Raw genomic sequence first — 24,375 nt, 5'->3', positions numbered from 1 at the left:
TACATCTTGGTTTATATAAGTATATATACGTGCATAAGTGCACCTAAATGATCGCATCACTTATTATATGGTGGGGCTTGCTTGCTTCATTGAACGCGTTAAGGACTATGATCCAAAAGCGTTTGATTTAATAATAAAATAATTAATATGTAATAATAAAGTGAAATATATATATATATATATATATAAGCTAGAGTAAAAGATCACATAAAAAAGTCAAGGATATCCCATAATTAGGGGTGAGCAGAAACCGAACCGGCCGAAAAAATCGATTGAAAAATGGCTGAACCAATTGATTTTTGGTCGGTTCGGCCCATTTTTTTTAAATGACACTAACACTAACACGGAATGACACTAACACTTAGGGACGTATCCATAATTTTTGTATTGTGGGGGTACAAAATAATTTTAAGGGTGTGTTTGCTTTTTATCCCTCTAAATATAAGGATAATATCATGAGATATAAATTTCTGTCACTTAAATTAGAGACCATATTTTTATAATCTTATTAGTTTGAATAATAATATATTTATACACTCACTGCTCATAAGGTTTCCTTATGTATAAAATTATCTCTTTTTCAAGGAAAAATGCGTTGGCAGAAAATTTATACCATCTAATCAGATTTTTTATTATATCAAAATAAATAAGGTATAAGGTGGTAAATAGAGCTTATCCATTCTTTATACCTCAAAGCAAATACACACTAAATAATACTACTCCCTCTAGGGGTGGAAAATCGGGTTGCGGGTATCGGGTATACCCTCACCCGTCCCGATACCCGCGCGGGTATCGGGTACACGATACCCGCAAAATTCGGGTGGAGGGTCGGGTGCGGGTATCGCATCCTCAAAAATTGCGGGTACCCTCGGGTATACCCGCGGATACCCGCATTACCCGCAAATAACATTATAAAATTAAAATTAAATAATTTTATTAGATTTTACTTTTAGGAATTAACCCCCAAATCCCCAAAACTCCTCCTAGCCCTAATTTTTCGTCTCTTCCTTATGGATAATTTTATTTATTATTTATTCGTCACAGGTTTTATGGATAATCGATGAAATAGAAAGGATATTTTCAAATTTTTTGTGAAATGCGGGACAAAATACCCTCTCGCGGGACGAAATACCCTCCAGCGGGACCAAAAACCCGCAAAATTACAATTAAAAAAAAATCGCAGGACTATGAGGGTACCCTCATACCCGCAGCGGGTATCCGCTGCGGGTATTCGGGTACCCGCATCGGGGAAGAGGGTCGGGTGAGGGTGCCGTTTTCGGCAGTTTTCGTCCCGCGGGTACCCGCATTTTGCGGGTAGGGTACCCGCGGGTACCCGATTTTCCACCCCTAACTCCCTCTGTCCCTGAAATAAGTTCATCTTTTTCCTTTTTGGGACGTCCGCCAAATAAGTTCATCTTTCTTTCTTTCCATTTTTGGACAACTACCCCACCACTAATAATACTTTATTTATCTTACTTTTCACTTTTTCACCACTCCCAATACTAATTATAACATTTTTTTATCTTTTCACCACTCTCAATACTAATTATAACATATTTTTCTCCACTATCAATACACTTTACCATTTTTCCTTAAAACCCGTGTCGTCCCCAAAGAGGAACTTATTCTGGGGATGGAGGAAGTATATAATAATCCAAGTTCATTGGGGATTGAAAATTTAAAATTTTACTTATTTATTATATATTTTAATTAAGCATATTTACATATACATATATAGGGAGAGGTTCAAATAAGAACCACTAATAAAATAAGAACGGAGAACCATTTTAAGCCATTCGATCATCAAGATCTACGGTGGATGCATCATCTTGGTGGAGGGATGCAGGTGCTGGGTTCGAATCCTGAAGGGAGCAAAAAAATTATTTTTTTCGGATGCATTAAATTTAATAGCGAATGCATTAATTTGTATAGCAGATGCAGTAATTTTATTGGTTCTTATATTCTCACGATAATTGTGGTTCTCACTATAACCACACCCTATATATATATATATATAACAAAAAAATTAAGAAGTTGTGGGGACACGTTCCCCCATGGTGGGACACGTGCGTCCATCTCTGCTAACACTAACACGATCTTGGAATGACACTAACACTATTTTATTTTACAAATGACACTATTTCAAAAAGGACACTAACACTATATTGAAATGACATTAACACTACGTGTAAAATGACACTAACATTATATTAAAATGACACTAACACTACATGTAAATGATACTACTATATCGAAATGACACTAACACTTGACATTCAGGTATGATACTCTAGTTGGGTCAGGTCCAGGTCAGAATTCGGATCGGGTATAATTTAGGTGTACCGTACACTCGAGTGTACAAAATTTTTTGTGTATTAGGCAAACCTTCGATAACTTTAATTTACAGTAAAAAAAAATATAAAAAAAAATCGAACGTGTAGAATAACCCATCATTCACTTCAAAAATATTTATAATCTAATTATGTCAGGGTTTGCAAATTATTACACGTGAACAATATCTCTAGATCTCTTAATTATTTGAAATAGATTACACAAAATTTTAAACTCTATTACAATTCAATTTCTTTTTCTTGTAAATTAATGTTTAATTACGAGGGAATTAAATGCATCATATGTACGAGTTATAAGCTTCTTGCGTTAGGTTGTAGTAGCAACTTTTTTGTAATAAAAAAATTAGGAGGAATTTTATATCAAAGGAAAAATCAGAAAAAATTAAAACTTAATGTATTTTATTTCAAAATTCAAAGATTGAGTGCAGAATCAGAACTCATCTAAACTGTGTATTTTGCGGAAATTTACCCTAAAACGAAATACTGAATCATGGGCATCCCAAGTCCATATTGGAATTAAGGATCTTATATATTAAACTCCTGCACGCGACCAATTTAGCCATACATGATGATGCAATCGCGAAAGATTGTTTCCTTTTCTCCTACGAAGCTTCTCTTATATATCAATCTTTGAGAAGATTAAATTGTGATTTATCTTTCTGGGCATGGACTTGGTTTTAATGAAAATGAAATCTCATCAGACAAAACAACATGCAGATATATATATGCAGTATTACAAATACAATATGGTGATTTATTGTTTTCAGTTGCATCAATGTTGAGCATAAAAGTTGGGTAACAACTAGCAATTGATTAAACTTTCACATCATTTCTTCCCAGTGCGGCGAATAGACAAATTCGTTAGCTTTCGTGCAAAAATTACAAGACAAAAAGTGTTGACAATAACTATATATAACTTGCATATTATACCCCTCCCCAACTCTCCCAAGTCAAAAAAAACTTGCATATTATCAGTGGCGGATCCAGGATTTTTAAATTGGGGATGCAAAAAATAATCTTATAAACACTAGTGGAGCTAGGATTTTTTTGAGGGAGTTGAACTTCTACGGGGGTTCGGGGGCGGTAGCCCCCGGGATTTTTTTTTTGAGGCCTTCGATACATTTTAGACATTTTTTTTTACTAAAATACAAATATAATAGTAATAACTTTGCATTTCAAATGCAAAATGTATACTTTCAACTTTTTTGTTTAATTAAGAATTGAGGTAATTGATTGATTAAATGATGGGCTTGATCAAAAGAATGAAAAAGAAAGAGACGGTGAGCTCTCTTTTTAGTTGGGTCAATGGAATTTAGGATTTTAAAAACTGAATTTCTCTTTTATTTTGGATTAAAACTTTTAATTGGGGTTGCAAAAACTAAATCTAAAATAATTTATATATGAATATTAATACTAGTAAAAAAAATTTTTTTTTTTTGGGGATGCAACTGCACCCCCATGTTCCATGGTGGATCCGCCCCTGCATATTATAGTATATAAAGGGGTATATAAATACAAGTAATATAAAAAGGGATGTTAGCCCCAAAATATATGAACTTTGCTCCAATTCTTGTTTTGCCTCCTAGCTTTCCATAGTTGCGAAAAAAATATACCAACTTTAAGATTTGTCTCAAATTGCACTTTTCCATGTCTTGAATATTTAGATTAACCCCCTTTGAATGATCTTTTGTAAATTCACCCCAGAAACTTTTAATAAGACAATTTATACCTAAAATATGTATAAGTTTGGGCTTGAATAGTATATCGGCTGGAAACTTTCCTCGTGCCCGATAGATTACCTAGTAATCTGGGTCTGGACTGTGAGACAACGCCACGTACTTTCGAGCAAAAAACAGTTTAAAAGATCCTTGTTTAAAATGGTATCAGAGCGGGTTTTTATAGAGGAATTATATAATTTTTAGTTTATTTTATTATTAACCCATGTGGGAGGAGACTCCATTAAAAGTTTATGGATCCGGACGAGTGTCCGAGATGTGTACACTACAGGAACTCTCTCCAGAATCTGGAGATAGAAACCAGTCGCCTATTAGGCGATCTCAGATGGAACAACCGAGTCCTCGTTAACAACTTACGACGAGGAGGAGATATCGAGTTTATTCGCGAAGTCATTGCGAGTATCCAATTTTATCATGAACATCTCATGATAATGGCCGCAGCCAGAACAAGGATTGAAAGAAACATGGACGAGGCCCATCAGTCCCACGATTGATGGAACAAAAAGACAAGGCGGGAGTAGCTTATCCGAGCTACCACAAGATCGAGCCAGACTCTTCCGACAACGTCAACTTGCGGGAGATTCAGAAAACGGTGGAATATTACGGCAACAAGCTGTATGAACTACCGATGGAGATTAGCAGAATATCACTCAAACAAGAGGAAATCCTAACCCTCTTGCGTGATATCCAAAGAAGAATAGAGGAGATCGAAAGGCGAAAACCATGTTCCGGAAAAGTTCGGAATCAATGGTCCAAAGACCCGACGTCTACATCTCTATTCGATGCAACACCCAAAGAGTTGCAGCCGGAGGACATAATCCGAATCATGAGAGGAAAATATCATGAATAGCCTTGACAGAATCGGATTAGAAGATCTACAAGAGTTAGCAGAATCTTTTGCTAACCTCAATATGGTTGATCTAAAGATGAACCAAGGAGATGAGGCGCCCAAAACCGAGCCTCAAGAAGGAGAACCATCAAAGAAGGGATCGGCTCAAGACGATGCAAGCCAGTTCCAACGTACAAGACGACGACGGCCTCAGATGCAGGAAACTCCTGTAGGAAAGGTCACACTTGAACCAGTCCATCCATATGGATTGATTCTCAACCTCGACGAAGCCAGTTTCAAAGAATGGGAAGGTCTTATCGACGAATGGGCTTCATCATTGAAAGTCGTAATCGCTACAATTGATTACGATAAGAAAGAATTTGCCAGAGTCTTCGAAGCCAGTTTGGCAGGAATGGCAAAACAATACTGGGACAGACTTGAGGTTCCAGTAAGGGAAGAAATGTTTAGTAGTACATCCATGTATGACATCATCAAGGAGATTACTAAACAGATTAAAATCCATTTCTTGGGAATGGGTTTTTTCGAAGGATCCGCAGAGGAGAAACGCAAAAAGTATCAACAGGCACTTTACAATCTGCGATTGATGGTGCTAGAGCCAAGAGCTCTCGATGAATTTCTGCGCCTTTATACCCTATATATCCATATGGGGGAAGTGGAAGAACAGAAGGCCATGGACCTCTTTTTTCCAAAGTTTCCAAGTCCATGGAGGGAGATGCTCATCAATGAGTATGTTTCACCAGGAGGATATCCACTTGATAGCGCTCCAAGAAGGATGTCTTATGTCCACAAGAAGCTGTCCGAATGGTGCCAGAAGGCAGCGGACCAGAGGAATCTCAAGAGATTGAGGAGACTCAACAAGAAATCTCCATTGATGTGCGACAACATTGATCTTCCAACAGAGATTGGTGCTGAGTTGCTGTATCAAAAGAGGAGCCGAAAGAAACATAGGTATCAACCCTATGAAAGAAAGTCTAGAAGAAGTTCTTGGAAGCCAAGAACCATGTGGACCAGACAGAAGGCACGCTCCTACAAATCAGGCCAACGGAGCGGACCATCCAGAAACCGATTCTCAAACCAAAAGAGAATCCCGGCGAGGAAAACTTTCAGGCGTACCCAAGCTAAAGCAAATGAAAGTTTCAAGGATTGCAACTGCTGGTCGTGCGGTGCAAAGGGGCATATTTCAACCAATTGCCCAGATAACGAAAGGAAAGGGATAAAAAGATTCGAATCCACACAGGATATCGAAGATGCTATCTTTTACCAGAATCTGATACCCGTGTATCAGTTTGAAGATATATCCTCTTATGAGAGTATATATGAGCAAGAAGAAGTCTTTAGTTCTGAGGATTCGGAGATGACCGATGGATCAACCGGAGGCGAGTCAGACTAAAGAGGAGCACGAGGTCCACCACACCCAGAAGGAGGATCAGAATGGATTTACCAGCCATTTCCTGATTCCACAAGAAGAAGTGGTGAAGAAGCTCGTGAGAAAACTCAAGAAGGAAACCGAAGAGGTTCAAACCTACCAAGGGTTTTCCAATGGAAGATTGAATCGAGTTTTAAATAGCTTGATTCCAACCAAGAGGAAGCATCATGTCTATTTTGGCGTCACAAGCCAAGAAACGGCGCTTTCAATCGAGATCACAAGTAACCAGGTGGAAATTCAGCTGGTTCCGGCCGAAGATATTAGGCAGGATCTCAAGAAAATAAAGCCAGAAGTCGCAAGTACGATGAAATGGATTCATATTGGAGCAATTCAATTGGTACTCAAATCTTCCCTTTTCCCAGGGACAGACCAACCAATTGACGTTGCACTCTGCGATAAAAGGGTCAGAGATGCCAGAGAATCAGTTATTGGAGCTTTTTCGGGCAATCTCTATGCCAAGAAGATTATAACCGAGTTCTACCCACAGATCGCTTATAATCTACAGGATTCATCCTTCAGCCGAGCCCTGACCCTCTATCAGGACTACAAAAAGAAGGAGTACATGACAGATGGAAACAGGCCATACTCACTGACTTATCAAGTCTCGTATGCCTTATCAAATTCCCATCATACGGAGTTATTTCTGGGAAAAGAATTTATTGAAATTCCAGAAATATTCAAAGAAGTTGCCAAGGCAGCCCTTCCAAACCGAGTGGAAATTCCCCAAGTCAGGGAAATCGACATCGATGTGGGAGACAAACCGGTGCTTAGCCATACCCAGAGTCTCAGACTGGGAGCACCAAGGCTATCATTCCAAGGAAATAGGCTAACTTCAGGGCCTATAACAAGGAGTTTCTCTCATTCATATGAGAGAAGGGCGATCCAGGAAACACCAGTTTCAGACATGAGAGTCAAGCTCAAATGTCCTGAAGGGTGGAGACAAGTTTCTACAAGATTTGATACAACAAGCAGGGAGAACAAGTTTCCTTGTAGCTCGTTGTATTATCTGGCAAATCCAGGAGACAACCGATATATCGGAACTCTGGAGGTTGGAGGTTTTGAAATCCAGACCGAAGGCCAAGCCGGACAGGAAGCAGACATCCTGATCTTAGGACGAGATTTCCTTGACAAATATAAACCATGGTCATGGAAATCAGGAGGAATGGAGATCACCATTGGACGCCAAAGAGTGATGATCCAATGACCAGTCCATTCTCGATATACATCTCTGTAGGGATGTTATATGAGAAATTCAAAGCAGAATATTTTGCTGCTTATGTGGATTCAGGAGCAGGAATCTGTACAACAAAACGAGGAGTCTTTCCAGCAGAAGTGGAAGAAGATCTACCTCGAATTGCAGGAAGGGATTTCTCCAAAAAGATTTTGCTTCTATCCAAGGGAGTAAAACAAACGGAAATATTGATCGGCGGAGCAGGTCAGACACCTTGGTACAAGGTTAAGACTCCACCAATTTATTTCCATGATACCGGAGCAGATATATTATTCGGAAATAATTTTCTGCAAAGCTTCAAGCGATACATACAAGACAATGAAGCCAGGAGGCTAGTGTTCACAACCAATTGTGATCACAAGATCATTGTGCAAAGGCTCAAGGGAGCTTTTCATCGCTCGATGCCAATCAACTTTCGCAGCAAGCGTGGTGATGATGGCAGACTCCGACGACCCCAAATGAAGGATCAAAGGAGATTCGGAGAAGTTTTGCTCAAATGCAGAACTGAGGGATTCCCAAATCTCTCCGAGGAAGAAACTCAAATCCTCAAAGTATCCCTGATATCACACAAAGATATCAAGGAAGAAGAACAGGTGTCCATAGCCGACGTCAAAAGGAGAATCCAGAAGTGTTACCACGAGGATCCTTTGGCATGGTGGGACAAGAACCAGCTCAGAGCAACCTTGAAAGTTAAAACTGGAAAGGAGCATGAGTTCGTAAGGTACAGACCTATCCTGATGAACCCTCAAGATCAACAGGATATGATGAGTATAATCAAGGAACACCTTGATTTGAAACTAATCGAAGAAGGAAGATCACCCTACAGCAGTCCTGGATTTCTGGTTCGAAATCATGGGGAGATCAAGCGAGGAAAGCCAAGATTGGTCATTAATTATAAAGGGATTAATGACATTCTTGAGTTTGACGGATATTTCATCCCAAGCAGAGAACACCTTATCAACTGCATCAGAAGTGCAAAGGTATTCTCCAAGTTCGACTGCAAATCAGGTTTCTACCAGATTCGCATGGAGGAAGGGAGTAAGAAGTTCACAGCCTTCTCAACTCCACAAGGACATTATGTCTGGAATGTCATGCCAATGGGGTTAGCCAACGCGCCTCAGATATTCCAAAGGAAGATGGATAATCTCTTCAAAGATTATTCTTCGTTTATGTTTGTTTACATTGATGACATCCTTATTGCATCAAAAAACATTCATGAACATGTCAGGCATCTGGAGATCTTTGCAGATGTTTGTCAACAAGAAGGACTAGTGTTGTCAGAAAAGAAGGCAGTAATAGCCACCCAGAAGATGGAGTTTCTAGGGATCGAGATCGATGAATCTGGGATAATTCTACAAGATCATATTGTGGAAAAAGTCCAGGGATTTCCGGAGGATCTCAAGGAGAAAAAACAGCTCCAAAGCTTTCTCGGAGTTGTCAATTTTGCAGGGATGTTTATCAAAAACCTTGCAGAACATAGAAAGATCTTCAGTCCACTTCTGAAGAAAGATGTTCCATTCATATGGAAGGAGGAACATCGGGAGGGTATGAAGAAGTTGAAAGAGATTTGCAAAAATCTCCCGAAGCTTTCAACACCACAAGACGAGGATGACTTAGTCCTCTATACAGATGCGAGTGATTTCTGGTGGGCAGCCGTGCTCACAAAGATCACCCCCAACGGAGAAGAACCTTGCAGATACTGTAGCGGTCTTTTCTCCGACGACGAAGCTGTGCGATGGCACATCAACGAAAAAGAATTCTTTGCAGTGCGAAAGGCGTTTAAAAAATGGCCGCTTTTCTTACTTGCTAAGAAATTTGTTTTGAAAGTAGATAACACTAACGTTAAAGCTTTCTTAACAAAAAAGATTGAATCTAAGCCTGAAAAATCTAGATTGCTTAGATGGCAAGCCGAATATCAATATTATGATTATGATATTGTCGTTTTGAAATCTGATCAGAATGTTCTTGCAGATTTCCTTACAAGGGATGGAGCTCCCTGAAGTGGAGGCCATCGAGGCAATACAGGGGCAGCTCTTTGCAAGTCTAGAGCTGCTACAACAAGAATGGCAGAAGTGTGTACTACACACTAAACAAGCTGGAAAGATACAAGCGGCTGACGAAGCCCAAGTATCCAACCGAATTGATGATTGCTTCATGAGGATGCTCAATCTTCAGGAAGTACTCAGCAAGCCGCTCTTGCGCGTTGTCCGTGAAAATCGGGCTAAAGCAATGCTTTCCGTACAGGGCGGATTACCTGTAGCAGGGGATTCAAGTACCCCTAGCACAAGTCCTGAGAGAATGGCTTCACAGCCGGACGCTCGAGGAAAAGATGTTGTTAAGGGGTCACACCCTGAATCAACATGTCAACCCTCCACCTCTGGGGCAAAAGAGGAAGAGATCAATCTTAGGCCCATGACAGGCCAAGTTAAGGTTGATACTAATTTTATTGATATTTCTCCTTCTTGGCAGATGTATCAAGACAGGTGGGAGAAACTCATCACGAGAAAGGGCATTAATCCGGGAAATTGCCGGGTTGATGTTGCAGGGAAATACCCTAGGATTTGGACAACTCCGGGAGCCAATCCAAATCACATCAAGGAATGGTATGAGTTTGGGGCTTTGGCCTCAGTTTATACCACTGCTCCAGCCTTCAACGAAATCAAGGGTCTACCCAAGTGGATCCAGAGAACGGTGTTTGAAGCCTGGGAGAACAACGAGTCCCTTAAACGGGGAGATGTTCTGGAACTATACTTCTTCAGTGCAGCACCAGAACCCGTCGGAAAAGGAGTCTATGAAGCTTTTCATTTCATCAAGCTTCGGAGACCAGATACAGGAGCCTTGAACCGGATCAAAGTTCCTGATTTTCAAGTCCCAATCGCCTCAACATTTACGGAGGAACAAATTTTCACGAGACGAGCATGGGGTTTATGGGTCTGTCTCACAGAGATGGACAAAATGAAGTCCAGATTTAAGTTCTTTCAAAGTTCAGATCTGGGAACGTTCCTGGTTAACACGATGACAGGAACAACAACCGAGTTTGCCGAAAAATCTTTCGAGAAAAAGAGGCAAACTGATATGGGACAACAAGATTGCGGGGAGCAAAGAGACTCGTCGCAAATTCTGCAACATGGCTCATCTGGGCCAATGGATCGAGAAAATCTGCGATCAATGTTCGTCGCAGAAGGAGCCAGAATTCGGCAAAGGTTTCTTCCCGAAACCGGACAGAAGGAGGTTCCGGTCTGATGAACACGACAAGCATCAGACTCCAAAGGAGAGGACCCCTCGGGCACCAAAAAAGTAAGGTGGCCGACAAAGCAAAGTGAATCATGTGATTCACAGCAAGGATCGCACCCACAAAAGAAACGACAAAAGTGGGTGGAATGACAGGAGGACCACTCACCAAACGCTCCAGAACAAATGTGAGTGGATGGAAAAGTAGCCGGCCCCTATCAGCATTATCACAAAGCGATAAAGCAAGGGTCCAGCACATGTGACAACATCAACAAGTGTCGGCAATAATGGCCAACAAAAGAAGGTGGCTGTCAATTTCAAGCAAGCTGGCCATGAAGAAAGAATCCGAGGCCAACCACCAAGCAATAATAGAGGGAATCAGACCTCTATAAAACCACAAGTGCTGGGGAGAAGAAGATCATCCGAAAATTCACAACATTTTCACACACCACTTCCTCTCTCTAGAAATTATCTTTGTAATTTTTTCAAAGTTTTCGTTTTTATTTTTAGTTCCTTTTTATTTTATGTACACAAGTATTGGCTACTATGAGTAGCTAAACAAGTTGTCTCCTCCCTTGGGGGATATTTTTATGAAATAAAATTAAATTTTATATAATTCCTCTATAAACGCTTAGTTTTTGTCCAACTATTCCGGTTTAGTAAAAATATTTTCTTTTCATTTTTCAACAAAAATATTCGGAGTCGACACACAGTAAAGGAGGGAAACTGATTCCTGAAGGTGACCATTCGGCGAAAGCCGGAACACAGTGAAGGAAGAAGGTTGCAACCATCACTTGCGAGTGGGTGGTTGGACGAAGGCCGTGGAGGCAAGAAGTCCGTAAAACGCGATAAAAGCTCCTGAAGGTGACCAGTCGACAAAAGGTATACTGTTGATTTATGTTTAGAATTATTTCGAAGTTGTACGGAAGCATGTTGGGCCTGATTAATTGTTAAACTGTTTTAGAAATCATAATGAGGGTATTTTGTCTTGGTTTTATAATTGTTGGGGTGATTCTACAATTTTTATTCTTGAGGGGTCAATTTCTAATAATTTGAAAATGGGATTGTTAAGATTGGCTACAATTTGAAAGGTGATATATTTCTTGGCAAAGATTGAAAGGTTAGAGGCAAAATGAGAATTGAGTTAAAGTTGGTATATTTTGAGGCCAATTACCCATATAAAAAGGGGTAGTGGTGGGGGGAATGAGATTCAATGTACCACACTTTATGTCCCACTTTCAATTTTGTTTATTTTCTTATATATTTTTTCTTCAATTTCAACTTTGTATGCTTTAGTTTAATTAATTTTGTGATTATTAACTAGGGTTTATTCCATCAATCTAGGGTATATATATATATATATATATATATATATATATATATTTGGGTAAATATCATATTAAACCTTGAACTATACCCGCTTTATCAAAAATATCATGAAACTTTCGAAATGCTCTTTAAACCCTCAAAGTATCAGAGTTTTATCAAATATACCCCGTATTTTTTTCCGGCCACCAGAAATGTGACGTGGCTCGCTAGATGCCACGGTGTAATTTAAAATCTATTTTTTTAAAATGACGTCAATTAATAATTTGCCAAAGTGGAGCCCTAATTCAAAATCTTTCAACTCCCTTTCTCACCTCTTCCACCCAACCGCCCACCTCCCTCAACCAACCTCACCACCTCCGTTCACCACTCCCGTCACGCTCATCGCCGCCAGCCATCCTCGCCGCCGGACGCTGTCAGCCTCTCTGCCGCTGCGCCGCACAGAGCAGCCTTAATCCAGCCAGCGAGCGGCCTCCTTTCCTCTAAACCACCCGTCGCGCCACGCACACCACCGCCGTCCTCCGCCTGCTGTGTCGCACCGCCTCGCGTCGTCAGACGCCGTTCACACCGCCTCCTTCTCCAGAACTCACTGCCGCCGTCCCTTTCTAACCCCACGCCCCCTTCTAGAAGGTAAAATCTTGAAAGGGGTTTTATGATTTGGTTGTTCTCTGAAATCAGTCTCTACACATGACTCGGTTGTATTTCCATTAAGAGGAAGAACGAGTGAATACAAATTGTGGTGGTTTTTTTTTTTAGAATTGTGGAGATGAAGAAGTTGGTTGAGCAGCGGCGACGGTGGTTCCAGGCGTGGCGGCGCGCCGCGGCAGCGATCGAGAGCGAGAGAGATGAGAGATGTGTGTGGGTGTGTTTCAGTGATGGAGAAGAAGAAGGGGCGTCGGCTCAAGCAGAGCGACACCGGCGTGGAGGCGGACGGCGCCGGTTCGCGCCGAGCCTTCGCTGGCCTCAGGCGGCGGCAACAGAACCGAGATAAGGGAATGAGATGAGCTCGGTACTGGGTGTGTGCGTAAGTTTGGTAAAAGAGTGTATTTTAATTTTCAGAATAAAAGAGAATAAAAGAATGACATGGATTAAAAAAATAGAATAAAAAAATGACATGGATTAAAAAAATAGAATTTAAATTACAATATGACATCCGGCGAGCCACGTCATATTTCTGGTGGCCGGAAAAGAGATACGAGATATATTTGATAAAACTCTGATACTTTGAGAGTTTAAAGGGCATTTTGAAAGTTTCAGGGTATTTTTGATAAAGTGGGTATAGTTTAAGGTTTAATATGATATTTACCCTATATATTTTTATCATTTAATTTCACTTTTATTTGCTAATAATATAGGTTGATAAATTCAAAGTCATGGTATATACTTAAAAAAAAATTAAAATAAAAAATAAATATAATTCATAGTATTATAATAAATTATATTTTTATAAAAAATATTTTTAAAATAATAAATATAAACATGGAACACAATGACGCACATAAAATTGTGGGACACTGGATCTCCTCTCGGGGGCGTTAGCAAATTCAATTAGGAATTGGCATTATGTCTGGCAGTTAAGGGATCATGACACAATGTCCATAAGTCATTGTCTTGTACCATATATGTAATGCAAAATTAGAGCTAGAATTTTATTTTGTTTTAAAACTTTAAACTCCTTTGAATCTGTATTAATATCTGATTTCATATGGACTTTGATTATATGTTTTGAGCTACTATGAAGTATTTTAACAACTTGATGAGCATATAGCCTCACGACAATGTAGATTTATTACATATACAATACAAGTTCATATACTATCGATCCATAATATTAGTTCATGATTCAAAATAAATATCATAACACAATTCTACTCCCTCCGTCTCACAACATTTTGCCATTTTCGGCTTTCTCATAAAAATATAAATATTTTTATTTTGGTACACTGTCCCATCACAATTTCTTTACTTTTTTCATCTCTGTTTTTAATAAAGTGAGACTCTTTTTTATTCACATGAATACATGTTTATCTAATATTTCTTAAAATTTGTGTCACTTATAAATTAATGTTTATGTTTTTGTGGGACGGAGAGAGTAATAATTAATTTATTAAAAAAAAGTAACGAGTATATGAAATGACAAACATGGCCAAAGCCCATTAATTAATGAGAGTAGATATATTATCCATATTTTAATGGATGCAAGACTAACATTCGACAGTATTTGGATATAAAAAAATAAACATCGTCAACTTCATCTTTTCAAACTTAAATTAGATACTCCCTCCGTCCCACGCATCTCGATACGTATTTCTTTTTGGGTCGTCCCACGAATCTTGACACGTTTCTAAATATAGCTAAACAATAAGGTTTCTTAATTACTTTTCTCTCTCCTACTTTATCACTTTATTACCTACATATTTAAAGCACTAATCTACAACTTCTTAATTCTCGTGCCGAAATCAAAGAATATTCGTGGGACGGAAGGAGTACTAGTTTTTATAATTTTCTTTTACAGTGAATACTTTTTATTTTTATCTTTGGGAGTGGGCTAAAATTAACACTGAAACACCCCCCAACCCCCCCCCCCCCCCAAAAAAAAAAAAAGCATGACCCGAGTGACGAGTGACACAACAGCACAACAGAAAACCTCATCAGAAACACACAAACATTTATTAATTTGCATTAATATTGAGTGAAATCTTGCTATATATTCATCAACAATCTGATACGCCAATTTTGTGAATTAATACATCAAGATAAGCGTTACTTGTACGTGAATTGAATAGAATGGTAACACGAAATGGATAGTGCATGAATGTAGATAATACTAGTAACTGCATTTAGGTCAAGATGGAACAGCTCACCTATCCATATATCCCAATTTATGTTGTTCATTGATCTGACATTTGCATGTGTTTTATAAGTTGCTTATGTAGTGTAGTTGAGCCTTACAAGTCATTAATGTCGCAACTCAAGCTCACAAAATTGTTGTACACCGAAAATTGTGTAAAATGAAAATTGTATGGAGGCACAAATAACAATTCCATCAAGTGTGTGTTTCTTGGAAACTTTCCTAGTAGGGTATATAGAGGGTTGTTGGAGGAGGTTTTGACCAAGTTATGGGCCTAGCTAGTTATCTATTTTTATTTTCTTATGGGCTGCATATTTTCCTACTTCTTAGTGGAGGCCCGAAAGTTTAAGGGAAAAAAAAGGCCATGGAGTTGGGTAGCTTTTGGGGAATACTTTGCTTTAAAGTTTGCTCACAATTTTGTAAATTATGCTTTAAGAAAATTACATAATAAGATTTTAAGCGTTAAATTAGTTTCAGGTATATTCAATCAACTTTCAGGAGATTTGGTTTCAAAAAAAAAACTTTCAGGAAGATTTACAAATTAAACTGCTTTTTAGGAGTGAATTCATAATCAAATTTTTATCTATATAAATTATTGTTATACAATAACAAATATGCCGGGTACAATAGATTGTTTATTGTATCTCTATTACATATTTTATTTTATAAATTACATATTACTATTATATATTAAAAAGAATATATTAATTTATTAAATATTACATACTACTATAAAAATATATTAATTAATGAGTGGTCTCCTGTGAAACCGGTTTTATGGTGAAACCGACTTCACAATGACACTACTTTTAAAGTATCCATGTATGTTGAAGTCGGTTTCACCATAAAACCGGTTTCACAGGAGTTTTTGTGTTAATTAATTAGATTATGTATTTAGTATATATCTAGAATGACTCTTTTTATCTTATGCAAAAATATTTGATATATATTTAATATACAATCATTATTATTATATATTTATATACATACAAAATATGATGACAAAAGAAGATATAAATTTATTTCGGTGGAGAATCGAATCGATTGCCTAGCCATGATTTTTTTTAGACAGAATCCTGATAATATTACTCAACGTCATTCCGTGCAATGTCCCTTAACCATGAAGGCTAATTCTGAGTCAACCTCATCGGGTTATTATTGATTTTTCTGATTATGGAATCCATGAGTTTTTCAAAATTATATACTATAGTTTACAATGCAATATCAATTCTTGGTTATTATTGATTTTTCTGATTATGGAAAATAAAAATAATCCGTGCTATGTGTCGGTTTTGGCCACACCTACGTCTTACGGGGTCCTAAGCGAGAATTTTAAAATAGGTCTTTATATATAGTGTAACTTTTTTTTTCATGGTATCAATTAATATAGTAGTATCTGACATTTAGCAAAACATAAAAACAACCAACTTTTAGTAATTGTAAAAGAAACAATATGAATTCACCCAAAATAAACATATGTTTTTTTATTCTAAAGCAAATACAATACGTCTTGCAATTTTAAAGGTAAATACAATACGACTTGTTGTGCCTATGCCTAGTACAGGCATTGTTTTGATAATGATCATCACCTGATATGATCACCAGATATGAAGTTGGGCATATTGTATTATTGTTATAATATTGCTTCTGATCATTTTCCTTCAATGGGCGTCTGTTCAAACTTAACTATAATAATAAAAAGTCAAACTACAAGATAAGAACAAAGTGTTGCTTTTCTTTCGAGTTCGAACAATATGACAAATACTAAATTGCTTTAAAGCATCATATCTCTTTTTCTTTTCTTTTTTTCTTTCATTTAACATATATTTTAATTTTAGTTTTAATTGTAAGATATATACTACTCATGGACATTGTCATCAATCAAACTTTACAATTAAATAAATAAAAAAACGTTCACAACTACATTGAAAACTTTGTGAATTAGATATGAAGTAAACTTTGGGGTTAATTTAAGCAATTAATAAGATGAGGAACTTGATAATGATGGACAAAGAAGTGACTAACAAATTTAAATTAAATTCATATATAAACTTCGATTTGTTGCCCACATGTTATTTACAAATGTAGAATATTAATCTAACACGATATTCAAATTGGAGGTACAATATTCAATGATAATGTAAGTAATTTAGCCCAAAAAACAGTATAAAAGAAACAAAACGCATTTAATTTATAATGAAGATATTAGAAAGTTAGAGACGTTAATGCAGAGTATGCAAGTATCCATACCGAAAAAGAGCTAATACTCAATAGGAAATAATAATCTAGCTAGTTCCCATCAAAACAAAACGAAGTTTAAAAAAAAATTACATAAAATTGTGAAAATTTTAACTAAAGTCTGCGAAGATACTGCTTGGACACTCAAATTCTGGAACCACACAAGAGAAATTAATGAAGGCGATGGAAAGCGTTGATGAAAGTAGCGCAGCTTCACTTATACTGGTACAATTTGTACTTCAACTCCAAATCCGGCTTCCACCATTGATGAATCCCATGAGCCTCCTTGAAATTGGGCTGAGCAGCGGTGTTGATGGTCAGATACGCGGACGGCAGAAGATGCGCCGCCTCCGAATCCTTCTTCCCCCGAGAACTCGACACAATGCTTCCAATCGAGTGCTTCGTCGCCAGCCTCTCGATCTTCCCCGCCCCAATCGCCTCCATCTTCTCTCTGTGCTCGAAATATCCAGCATATTCCGAGCATATCATGTCACACGAGCTCACAAACAGGTACGGCACCCACGACGACAGCACCACAAACGCCTCATCTTCTTTAGGCTTAGGCCCCGCGGCCGCCTTGGCCGCCATGGCTAGGCCAGCAGTGAGGACACTGCTGGCCACCCTCAACCCTAGCTTCACCTTCTCGTTCTTGATCCGCTCGATCGGGGGCGAGGCGAAGGGCGGGTTGAAGAGGTAGGTCTCGAGGTGGGTCGAGGCGTTTTTCACCATGTTTCTACCTATTAGTAAAGTGAGGGACGCTCCGATGGAGTGTCCCGCCAGCCAGACATTTCCAGGGGCCGATCTGGAAGCTTCTGCTGCTCTGGATGTTGTTGATCATGCAACTCAAGCTGGTCTTGAGATCCTCCGCCTTGCCGCCGCCGTCGGATTTGGCGATCTTGCCGCGGAAGGCGACGGCGTATTGCGGGGGCCGCTGGCCTATGTAGTTGGGGTAGGGGTAGGAGAAGTTGAACTCGTAGATGGCGGCGAAGTAGGATTGGTCGCGGTCGTCGATCAACACCTGCTGCAGTTTGAAGCCGAAACTCTCCCACCACGGCGGAGCTAGCGCGAGAGGGCCTCCGCGGCTCTGCCGCCGGTCGCATTCCAGCACATAGACGCCTTGGACTAGGCTCGCAGCTACGGATCTTCTGTGGTTTGAATTGTTCCTGTTGAGATTGAACTAAAAATGTGCTCAAGACTGAAACTCGTGTGAAGGAGAGAGAGAAGGTGATGAGAGAGAGTGGCGTCTTACCAATCAACGGCGCCGGTCAGAAATGATGGGCCGGAGAGGCCGAAGTTTTCCCTGTCGGAAGCCATTGCTGCAAATTACTAACCCAAACCGAAACCTCGTATTAGAACAAAACTAGGGCATGCAGTTATGGTTTGGACAAGGCCTTGCAAATGTGAAATTTGGAAGAAGAATTTTATATTTACTTTGAAGACTTTAAAGAGGTAATGAGAATGTGTGTAAACTAACTCATCTAATGATTCTAATGTTTAGTAAAATATCTGTAGTTAGCTAGCAAGAATGAATTGAGAAAATTAAACTAAATCGAGTGTAGGTTTCAAACATCTAACATCGAAATAATCAAAGAAGATAATTAAATTAATGGTTGAGCAAATATTAACATTACCTGAAAGATGAACGATTAATTCTCGTTATCCGATAATGAAGTCTTGGGGATGTTAATCATGCATCAACTCCTCATTACAAAGTATTAATTATGTGATGTATATATGCGTGCAAAAATCCCACTTGTTTCTTAAACCAGATAGATTCCAAAATCGTGTTCTAAAAAAAATAACTAAATTTTTCTCGCCATTTTGCATAACTAATGATGAAATTTCTAAAATATAGATATGGTCTGAGTTAAAAGATTGAATATATAGTTAATTAGGAAGACTGGGTCTTTCTTTTTTGTTTTCCTCGTGCCAGCTGCAACTGGAATTAAAAAAAAAAAAAAAAGCAATTGGAGTTTAGAGATAGCATGAAATCCTAACAAGTTGCAAAAATAAATCCATTGACGCTTAGATCGAGAACAAAAGTCAATGGATCTAAAAAATTTATAAGAATTTCGGGGAAAATTATATTTTCTCTAAATGACTGAAACTGGCTAGGATGATATTACTGTACTTTACGCGTTGCTGATGCTGTTTAATTCCCAATATTCAAATGGAGAAACAGAAAATGAAGTCAATCATAGGAGAAGGTCGATTCGAAAGATGGTTTGAATCAAATAAGAGGTAAAGGATTTTTTTTTTTTTTTATAAACTTACAGTATTAAATAAAGAAATTTAAAGACCGCACTACAAAGAACTCGGACCAAAAATCTTTGGTCTTGGACATTAATCCATTACCGCTTGGCCAACACACACAAGGAATATTAAATTTTATTAATTCATATGTTGGTGGATGAACATATTTGGAGTCCTCGCCCTTTAACAACTAGAAAAAAAAAATGATTGACTTTAGTTTGGTTATAAACGAGTTGCATGATTGACTTTAGTTTAGTTATAAACGAGTTGCTTTGTGAGCCATAAAAGGAGAAGTGGAATTATATAAAACTACGCAAGTGTGTACATAAAATATATATCACCTTTTGAAATCTCTATACCTTATATTCATTTACATTATTTCATAATATTGTGTACCATGCATTAGGGGTGAGCAAAATCGGACCAAAACCGACGGACCGGACCGAACCGATCGGTTTTTTCGGTCCGGGCCGGTTTTGGTCCATCAGTTGGTCCGGTCCGGTCCTAATTTCGTGGACCAACGAATTGTCGGTTCGGTTTCGGTCCGGAAGAGGTCAAAACCGATGAAAACCGGACCGAACCGAATATATATATTAAATATATATTTAATATATTTATTAATATTTTTATTATTTCTAATATTCTGAAAATTATATTCTAATTTCTAACCCTAATTCTCCCTAACACTCTGTATCGATCCCTCTCAGTTCTCACTCAGTCTCGGCTATCCCTCATTTCTCTCCCAAATTGCACAGCGCCGCCGCCCAATCGCCGCTCGTTGTCGCCGCCCTCTGTCCACCGGCCACCACCCATTCCGTCTCGCCGTCTCCACTCTCCAATCGCTCACCCTCACCCTCACCCCGAAGGCCCGAAGTCGCCAGCACCAGTCTCCAGCCGCCGGCCCTTCGCACGATCTGCAAGCCACCGGCCGCGACTCCTTCCCTGTCGCCGCTCCAGTCTCCGGTCGCCTCTCCAGAATAGCTTCTTCAGGTGAGATTTCAGTTTAAGCCCATATTATTTCGAAAATGAGATGAGATGAGATGAGCTTTGCTGTTGTGCTGTTATTTCATTTTAATTTAAGCCCATATTATTTCGAAAATGAGATGAGATGAGATGAGCTTGTGCTGTTGTGCTGTTATTTCAGTTTAAAGCCCAGATGCATATTATTTCGAAAATGAGATGAGCTTGTGCATATTGTGAAATTGTAGATTTTGAAACAGATTTTCAGATTTTGTAACATATTGTGATATTGTGAATTTGTGATATTGTTAAGCTAGGGCAGATTTTGTATTCGAAGTTTGCACAGATTATGACATTATGTATTTGATTTTGATTTAGAAATGTCTTCTTCACAAACTCCCGGATATGGAACTGGAACTGGAACGGAAGATGCAGCCACTACACTTCCTCCAACCTCCACCGAAGCTCCTCAAAATGCTACACAACGTCCACATGATAATGCCGAGTCCACGTCAAAGGTTCGAAAGGGAAACAAAACTTCACCAGCTTGGGAACACTTCACTCCCTTTACTGATGAAGATGGAGTACCGAGATCTAGGTGCAATTATTGTGGCAAAGAGTACTGCTCAGATTCCAAAAAAAATGGTACGACATCTATGGTTAAACATTTGAAAAAATGCAGTAAGCTTCCTCGTGCTGTTGGTAATAGACAAACTCAGTTATCTTTGCAACCTATAGCTGAGGGTGAAGGGGAGACTATGGGTGAACTTAAGAGTTGGAAGTTTGATCAGGAGCTGTGTAGGAGAAAATTGGTTGAGATGATAATTAAAGATGAATTCGCTTTTAGGGTGGTTGAAGGAGAGGGTTTTAAGGAATTTGTTAAGACTTTGCAACCTAGGTTTAAGCTTGTCTCTAGATGGACAATCTCACGAGATTGCTTTCAAATGTTTCTAGATGAAAAGCTTAAGCTTCGGTCTTATTTTGTTGAAAGTGGTCAAAGTATCTGTATTACTACAGACACTTGGACTTCTTTGCAACAAATGAATTACATGTGTGTGACTGCTCATTATATTGATAAAGATTGGAAGTTGAATAAGAGAATTATCAATTTTTGCACCATTGAAAGACATAGGGGTGAGGATTTGGGTAGGCAACTTGATTCTTGCTTGCGTGAGTGGGGAATTGCAAGAGTATTTGCTGTGACTGTTGATAATGCTGCTTCTAATGATACTTGCTTGAGTTTTTTGAAAACTAAATTAGCTTCAAGGGGTGCTTGTCTAGCTAAGGGGAAATTCCTTCACATGCGATGTATTGCTCACATAATTGCATTAGTGGTCAAGGATGGGTTGAAAGAGGTAGGAGAATCAGTGGATAAGATTAGAGCTGCAGTTAAATATATCAGGCAATCCCCAGCTAGGATCCTTAAATTTAAAGAATGTTGTAAAGAAGAGAACATTGAAAGCGAGAATGGCTTATGCTTAGATGTAGCTACTCGGTGGAACTCCACTTATTTGATGTTGAGTGTAGCTTGCAAGTTTGAGGCGGCTTTTGATGCGTATGTTGACAAAGATCCTTTTTTTCGCATTGATCTTGGGGTTGATGAGGGTGTTCCATTGGGGAAAGATTGGGAGAATGGAAAGAGAATGTGTGAGCTTCTTGCTGCTTTTTTTGAATTAACAGTTAGAATCTCAGGCTCTCTTTACATTACTTGCAATGAATTCTTGCATGAGATTACTTCTGTTAGTTTGATTTTGAATGATTGGATGAGAAGTGAGGATAAAAATGTGAAGGAAATGGGGACAAACATGAGGAAAAAGTTTGATAAGTATTGGGGGGATGCAAATAAGATGAACCACATCATCTTTTTGAGTGTTATTGTTGATCCTAGATACAAGTATGAATTCCTAGAATATGCACTTGTTTCGGAGTGGGGTGAAGACCGTGGACGGATTATAGGCAAAGTTGTGATGCAAAGCTTGCATGAGCTTTATGATGTTTACAAGGAATTACACCAACCACCCACCACATCTGTCTCACAATCTCAACAAGCAAAAGACAAGGAATCATCTCAAGGTTTCACAAAACGTGCTTTGGTTGAGCGTTTCAAGAGGCAAAAAGTTCAAAGTGGAACAATCTCTACAATAGATGAAGTGGATATTTATTGTAATGAGATGGTGGTATCTGCAGATGATGCAACCTTTGATATTTTGATATGGTGGAAACTTAATCAACATAGGTTTCTGGTGCTTTGCCATCTTGCTCGTGATGTATTGGCTGTCCCTATTTCTACCGTGGCCTCAGAATCGGCTTTTAGTACATCAGGAAGAGTACTTGATGCTTTTAGGAGTTCTTTATCCCCCGAGCTTGTTGAGTCACTCATATGCACTCAAGATTGGTTGAGGAGATCGAAAGAGCCAATCATCGTTGAAGAGAGTTTAGAAGACATAATGAAGCATGAAGAAGGTACTTTATTAAAGTTTTATTGAATTTATTATATATGTAACATGATACTTTGCATTATTATTCATATTTTCTTCTTGATTTGTAGCTATGAAGAATCTTACTATCAATGACAAGAGTGAAGGTAGCGTTACTCAAGGAAAGAGCAAGGAAGCATGAAGAATTGAAGATTTGAACACTATGAATTTTTTTTATGATTCTATGTTTATTTGGACTATGAACTTTGACACTTTGTGTGGATGTTTTAATTTGTTTATGGATTTTGAGATTTTGTGTGGTTGTTTACTTGTTTTAACTTAATTATGGACTTCGTAGCTTCTTATTGGAGTTAGTTTATGTATTTTATTATATGTAATTTTTGTGGTATTGAATTATTGTTGTTAAACAGGTTAAAATATGTGAAAAATGTGATTTTTAGTTTTATTTCGAAAACTGCCCATTTTTTCGGTTTTGGACCGGACCGGACCGAGGACCGACGTCGGTTTCGGTCCGGTCCCGGTTCGGTCCTAGTGTTTAGGTTGGTCCGATTCGGTCCTACAAATTCTAAGAATTCGGTCCTCGGTTTTGTCGGTCCGGTCCGGTTCGGTCCGGTCCGGACCGACTGCTCACCCCTACCATGCATGTTCTTTCAGCAAGCATGCGTATGCTTTTGTAGCAATAAAGTACAAAGTGTCGTATTCTTTTTTTTTTACTCAATTTATACTTTTAACTAATTTCAAATTGAATGTCATAATTATAATAAATCTATCCATCAACCTCTTTTATGCACATTATTTTTCCTCTTTCTTGCGCATTTTTTCACTTCATGCGCATAATTTAATTTTTTTTTTTCTCCCACAAAATTGGCCTTCCGCAAAAGTTAATACTTGGGCAAAAATTTCCTCTCCTGAATAATTATACCATAAAAATTTACAACACAAATAGACACAGGTAACTAAAAAAGGTATTAAATATAATGCCCATTTGTTATCACGCTTAATGGGCCTTTTAATCAAATCGGTTAGGCCTAATTTCGATCTCAATTGTCCGATTACTTCGAGGGTCCAAGTCTAATTGAGAAACTTTGAAATTGAAATTAGTGGCTTACTTTTCTCTAAAAAAGAAATTAGTGGCTAAATACAGTCATCATCCTATTTGGACATTTTCTTTTAATATGTTTCATTAATAATGTCCTAGTATTTCACAAAAAGAAACTATCTTTCATCACAAAAAATTGTGGGCTCCACTTTATATCATTTTTACTCTTAAATCATTCTTTTTCTTAACAATCGTGTTCAAAAGTAATGAGTCATTATCAATGGGACGGATGAAATATTATATTAAATTAACCATATAATCAATGTAAGTGATTTACCAAACTACAAATTTAGACACAATTAGAATTCAACGAAACCTCAAGGACCTCTTTGCAATTTCTACTTAATTGAGTTCTTCTAGAAGTCCCTCGCTGCACCAGTCCAAC

At 38.3% G+C, this 24,375-nt stretch overlaps 1 pseudogene; it reads right to left on the bottom strand.

Annotated features, from left to right (window-relative positions):
- Window positions 1–17,169: 17,169 nt before the first annotated feature.
- Window positions 17,170–19,088, bottom strand: LOC131014717 (GDSL esterase/lipase At4g10955-like; annotated as a pseudogene).
- Window positions 19,089–24,375: the final 5,287 nt, after the last annotated feature.

The sequence above is a fragment of the Salvia miltiorrhiza genome, chromosome 3, assembly GCF_028751815.1.
Source record: "Salvia miltiorrhiza cultivar Shanhuang (shh) chromosome 3, IMPLAD_Smil_shh, whole genome shotgun sequence".
Lineage (NCBI taxonomy): Eukaryota > Viridiplantae > Streptophyta > Magnoliopsida > Lamiales > Lamiaceae > Salvia > Salvia miltiorrhiza.
This window is presented reverse-complemented; position numbering and strand designations above follow the sequence as displayed.